At 52.4% G+C, this 6,000-nt stretch overlaps 1 protein-coding gene across 4 annotated transcripts in view; it reads left to right on the top strand.

The window, feature by feature from the left end:
* The first annotated feature begins 425 nt into the window (after window positions 1–425).
* Window positions 426–6,000, top strand: part of LPAR1 (lysophosphatidic acid receptor 1) — a 168,399-nt gene continuing 162,824 nt past the window's right edge. The window contains exon 1 of one of the 4 annotated variants that reach the window (XM_047768136.1): window positions 426–939. The gene's annotated coding sequence lies outside the window, so the exon portion shown is untranslated. Of the gene's footprint in view, window positions 940–1,023; window positions 1,140–1,490; window positions 1,625–1,817; window positions 1,971–6,000 lie in introns of those variants that run through there. The other 3 variants (XM_047768138.1, XM_047768137.1, XM_047768135.1) reach the window with 3 other exon arrangements.

The raw sequence follows: 6,000 nt of genomic DNA, 5'->3' as shown, positions 1-6,000 counted from the left end.
TCGGGGTTCTAAGCAGTCACTAGCGGGACATGGTCAAGTTCTCTTCGAAGAATACCTCTTGAGAAGCCTGAGAAGTTTCCATCTCTTCCAAGAAGTCTTCCCCTCCCCGCCCGCTGCTGCTCGCAAGGACCTCGCTTTTATGCAAAGCCCAAGGTCACCCAGTTACCAGCTCGGCCCTCCCTCGCCGCTGTTCTGCGTTTCTTTCTTGCATGTACTCGTTTCACTCCTGCCAACTTCTCTGCCATACTGCTGTCATGGTCCCCCACGTGCCTTTTCAGGCTAGAGTTTACTCCGTTTTTTACCCTTAAGCAGCTGCTTTTGTTGTGTTGTGGCTTTGGCAGTGGAGCGGAAGGCAGAGAATTGCCAACATCCAGGGAAGACAAGGGCGGGAGGTGGTAGGGGGTGGCGCGGCTTGAGAGCCCCCCAGTGGACTGGGTGTTGTTCCAGAACTCAGAGGAATCGCTGTGGCTGCCACTTTTCCTGAGGGCGATCGCCAGGCTTTCTTCCTGCGAGGCTCCCGCCCACACCTCCAGGTGTTCATACCCTCCCTTAATTACTCTTCTAAAATTGATAGTTTGCACTTGCAAAGTTACACTAGGAAAGCGGAAGGGAAGTTTATAATCATGGATATGGAGAACTAGAGGAGCACAGTCACACTTGCTTTGGCCTGCAGACCCAGTCAATCGAAAACTCAGAAATAGAAACGTGTACACCTTTCCGCCAGCAAAACTGACTCTGCGTTCTTTGCAACCTCGGCTTAAAGGCTGCGCTGGGAAAAACTGTGCCTCCCGGAAAGTTTGGAAACTGAACTACCAGAAAGGCCAGATATGGGGGTTTTGCGGGCCCCGCGATGTTTTCCAGAGCTTTTCAAGTGGGAAGAAAAGAGCGACAAAATGAAAATGCAACTTGTGGGGGAGGCCCCCCGAGTCCTGCGCCGAGGTGAGCGCAGAAGCGGGTGGGGGCGGGGATCCGGAGCTGGAGGCCATGGGTCTCCAAGCCTGCGGGTGGGTCGGGGAACGTAATGAATGGGAGGCTTGGGCTACCCCTTCGCCCCCGTCCCGCAGCCGGGGCGGGGAGTCCGGCCACTGAATGGGGGAGGAGGAGCGCAGACGGTAGGGACTCTGGGGGCGTCGCACCAGGTAAGGGAAATGAGCGAGGGGGAGGGAGTCGGAGGGTGCGGGAGTTGCTGACTTGTGCTACGTGGAGCCGGCAGAAAAGAAAGAAGGCGGAGGAAGAAGGGGGCCGGCGTCGGCGCTGCTCCCGCGGCCCTCCCTCCGCGCCCCCTCCCCCGCCGCGCCTGCCAGCGCGCCAAAGCCCGAGCAGTCGGGGCCGAGAGGCCGCAGGCGCTCCCCGAGCCGCGACACCCCTGTCCCCCAGCGAAGCCCGCCCGGATCTCGGGCGGCCTGGGCTCCGGCGCCGCCGAGCCTTCCCCGGCCTCCCGGCGCGCGCGGGACCCCGGCGGGGTGGGCGCAGGGGGCGGCCCCGCTCCGGGCGACGGCCGAGGGGCGGGCGGAGGGCCGGGCTCGGCTGGCCGCGGGGCGGGGGCTGCGGGGATTGACCGCGCAGCCCGAGGCCAACCCCGGGGCGGCGGGAGTAGGACGCGCGGCGGCGGCGGCAGGCGCAGGTAAAGGGACCCGCGCGGCGCGGGGTGGCGCGGGCGGACGGTGTCCCCTGGGCGCGGAGCCAGCGCCCGCTGCCCAAAGGCGCGCTCCGAGTGCGTGGTCCCGCTGCAGTTGGGCTTTGTGGCTGCGAGTGCGTGTGTATATGCGCGCGTCTGTGCCGGGTGTGGGTGGGTGTGTGTGCCCGCCGGCCGGCCGGCAGGAGGCGAGGCGCTCCCGGCTTCTCCGACCAACCAGTTGACCCAGCCCCGGCAGGGAGGTTGCTGCAGCCGCCCGGGTCATCGGCCCTCCGGTATCCCCGGGCCCCAGGCTGTGCGCGGTGTCTGCGGCTGGGACCCGCCCAAGTGACACGTAGGTGGTCTCCGGTTACCTGGATCTGGGTGGGGTAAGAAAAGGCGGGTGAGGGGGCGCTCGACTCCCCCCTCACCCCCCGCCGCGTCTTGGTGGACCCGGACCGCTGGGGGTCCCGGCGCCCCGCAGTGCCGAGCTCCTGCACCTCTTGCTTCTCGCCGACCGCGCAGCGGTCTCTCCCCGGCTGAGGACTTTAAATTTCCGTCCAGCCGCCTAACACGTTTTGCAAGTAACTGGGGAGTCTAAGGCAGGGGAGGAATCTGGCTTTAAGTTGGTGGTTTTGAAATGGACAGGCTCCTTTGGAGGGTGTGTGTGTGTGTGTGCGCGCGCCTGTGTGTAAGACTAGTTTGTTGTGAATGGATTTTCCATTTATTCTTGTTTTTCTTGCTGCCATTTGGACTTTGATGTGTAAGAATGACCGTCTCCTGATTGTTGCCTTCACTCTGGGGCCTGAGATTGCTGCTCTCTGCTGCTACTTTTCTTTCTTTTTTTGTTGTAATCTATGGAGTTTTCGTGAATGTGGGTTTCCAGTGAGCGCTTGCTTGTTGAAGTGTCACTATGAACGCGTTGTTCCCACTGGAATAGATAGTTATGTACAAACTTGAGTCTTGAAAACAGGTAACTGCAGTGATTAGGGCAAAATTTTCTATTCCTTCAGGCTTTAACAGTCTGTGTTTTCGTCTCTTTGCCTAAGTGTGGTTTGCCCAGCTTAAGTATAACTGTGAAGCCGGAGGTCTGTGATTCAAAGCTTGCAATTCCGGTTAAAGGGAGACTGCACTGGAAAAACTGTGAAGTTCATTCTCCTAAGGAGCTAGTCCTTTGTCAAACAGAGTAGTAAGCCCCAGGGGAAAAGGGTGTGTATTGGAGTTATGGCTCTTTGGACCGAACTAAATTGCATTAACACACACAGGCATAACGCCATGTGGTTATTTCTGCCCTCGATTCTCCAATTCTGGGGAGGCCAGAGCATATTTGCCCCAAATGCAAAATTGTGAATAACGATCCAGCACTCTAAGATTGTAAAGCCGTGCTCTTCCTGATTCCATTTAATTTGAGGATAAAGAAACCAAGTAGCCAGAGAAAGAGGTAGTGTGTGCCATGGGTGGGAAGGCCGCCCTGAGGGGCCAGGCAGGAGGACTGGGCTGTCAAAATCGGAGCCCACAGGCACACCACGTCCCCTAGCGGTGTGACCTTGACCAGTCAGGTCAGCTGTCCTCAGTGTCCTCATCTGGAAAACAGAGGGGTTTGGTGATCTTTGCTGTTCCTTCCAGTTCCCCACATAACTAGAACCTGGTGGCTGGTTATCCCATGGTAGAACAAAGGAAGAGAGTAAAGGGAAGGGTGAATAGGTTAGTCCAGCTGGGAGGAGGGGTGGGCAAGAGGGTGGAGAAGGTGGAAGAAAACCAGCAGTGGGGTGGATGCTGGGAGTTGAATTGCCCCCGTTTTTCCTCTCGTCCTGCATCAGGGCCTCAGGACTACCCCTCTTCCCATCAGTCTTCCATTACCCATGTTATTTAAAGCCCGTGAGCCTACTTAACCTTAAAGTTGACTTGGAATCTGTAGTCTGACCTGACCACCTTCCCATTTGCTCCGTTGTCTCTCAAGAGGTGAGGTGCAGTGAGTACCCAGCCCATCTCAGTGCCCCTGCCGGTGATGGGAAAAGATACCCGAGATGGGCATGTACATGGTAGCTCTTTCAACACCTGCAGGTTGAAATGTCTGTTTTTATTTGAATACAGTCTTTTCCAAAATGTAGTTTGATTGTAAAAAAAAAAAGACGATACTATAGACTTTTCAAGGTTTGGTGGATCTCTTCTATTCGGCAAGAAAGTGAATCTCTCACTTGCTAAGTCTTTTGGATGCATAATGACAAATCAGTCTGAAGTTGGTGATTATTAGGCACAGGAATCTTATTTCAAATGCTTAGTAAGGAAAGTTGCAATCTGGGTGGAAAACACTATCATTTTCACTGGGAAGCTCCAAGTGTTCAGCAAATAACAAGACTTGAAATTTAGTTTAAGGTCAAGATATCTGTGCTTGATGTGTGGCCTGTCTTCCTTTAATTTTAATTTTTATTTTATTTTTTGGTGCCCATATGCGTGCATACTTGAACATGGTTTATTTTAAAAGTATAGTGTGATATAATAAAACTAGATTTAAAGGCTGAAAGTTTGCTCTGGGCTTGTTATCTCAGCATCTCACTTGGTTTCCAATTTTTACATTCCATGCACCCCCTGCCCCCAAGTCCCTGAAATCCCTATAGTGTTATTATTAAACTCTCTCATGGAGAACTATTATGGATGCTTTAGGAAGTTGGGAGAAAATGAAATTTTCATTGGATAAGGGATTCCTGAATTCCTTCAACAGTGGCAGATACAAGGATGAGAAAAGTTCTAGAGAGAGAGCTGCAATACAGAGGGAAGAGATGCAGTGAATTTTCAGTCTATAGCAGCTGGATTGCATAACTAGGCGGCAGCTGTAGACTCCAAGAACCCTGGCGTGCCAGGGAAAGGAAAATTAAATTCCGGCTCTGGGGAAGAGCCCACAAAAGGGACTTGAAAGATGAAAATGATGCTTCTCTTAACAGATGAATGCTGGGGAGTGAACATGTGGTGGGAATGCTGGGTAATGAGGGCTGGAAAGATACAAGATGGTAAATTGTGGTGGGGGGGCTTGGATGTTGTTTTATAGAATTGTGTTCCCTGGGAAGGGAGAAGGGGATGTATGATTTAACTCCTGGTACAGGAAGACCCTGAGTCACAAATATTGGGGCATAGGGAGGGCTGGAGTCATCAAGGGGTGCCTGGGTTCTTGTTACATTCCCTTGTAACTCTCCGCTAATGAATTTTAGGGCACTGCTGCCAGTTTACCCAGATTACATAAAGGTTATAGAATAAAGACTATGCAGTTTCTTGCCCCATCTTGTCCCCCACATTGAGAGTGCCCTTTTGAGAAATTTCGTGATGTTACCATGTCGCATCTGGGTCCTGTGAAGCCCTTGAAACACATGGGTTAAAATAGCTCTCCAGGCACACAGCTACCCAAGAAAGCATTTTGTGTTGTTTTGTGCTTGTTTAGGGAAGGGCCTGCTAGTTAATGCTAATTTAAACATGACCCTAATGGCAACCGCTCTTCTTGACTCTGTTTACGTTTTTCATAGTACTTAACCACAGTGGTTGAATGTTTGTAGCACGGAAGAAAATTATTATTCGTTTAGAGATGGGGTTAAGGCCCTCGTAAAAGGTGGGGGGATGCTGGTGGAGAAAGCACCCTTGGTGCTGCAGTGAGGGCTAGCACAGCCCTGGAGATCCTTTTTTTTTTTTTTTTTGCTTTTTAGGGCTGCACCCGCATCATATGGAGGTTCCCAGGCTAGGGGTCTAATCAGAGCTACCACAGCCACAACAACGCCAGATCCGAGCCGTGTCTTCGACCTACACCACAGCTCATGGCAACACCAGATCCTGAACCCACTGAGCGAGGCCAGGGATCGAACCTGCAACCTCATGGTTCCTAGTTGGATTCGTTTCCGATGCGCCACGATGGGAACTCCCCTGGACATCCTTTTTTAGGTCCAGTCTCCAAGTAGCTTGCTGGGTGTTGTAGACTATTACTTCTTTAAGAACTTTCTGGTCATCTGCTTTTTTTTTTTTCTCCCCCCCTCCTCTTTTTCCTAATTCTCTAGAGCTTGTTATAGGAGGAATCTCTGTGTGCTCCATTTGGGAGAGACTCTTGGCAATTCTGGAGGTTTCCTCTCACACCCCAGTGGTCACAGGTGGGAGTGGGTGGCTTTTCCGCTGCTAAGTGGAGCTGATCTGAGTAAGTCTTCTAATTGTCCTCGAATCTGGAGGTGCTACCAAGGAGACAGATGATGAAAGGAGGTTAGGTCAGCTGCTTTTTCCTATCTTCTGCATACAATTTGAACTCCCAGCAGCTTTATCTCCTGCAAGGGAACTTGGGTTTGGCATGTTTAATCAATTAATGAAATTTGTTAAGTTGAAAGAACTCAGTTTTTTGGATTTTGGTGGGGTGG

Source organism: Phacochoerus africanus, chromosome 2, assembly GCF_016906955.1.
Source record: "Phacochoerus africanus isolate WHEZ1 chromosome 2, ROS_Pafr_v1, whole genome shotgun sequence".
Taxonomy (NCBI): domain Eukaryota; kingdom Metazoa; phylum Chordata; class Mammalia; order Artiodactyla; family Suidae; genus Phacochoerus; species Phacochoerus africanus.
Note: the sequence above shows the minus strand (reverse complement) of the source record. Positions and strands in the feature narration are given on the sequence as shown.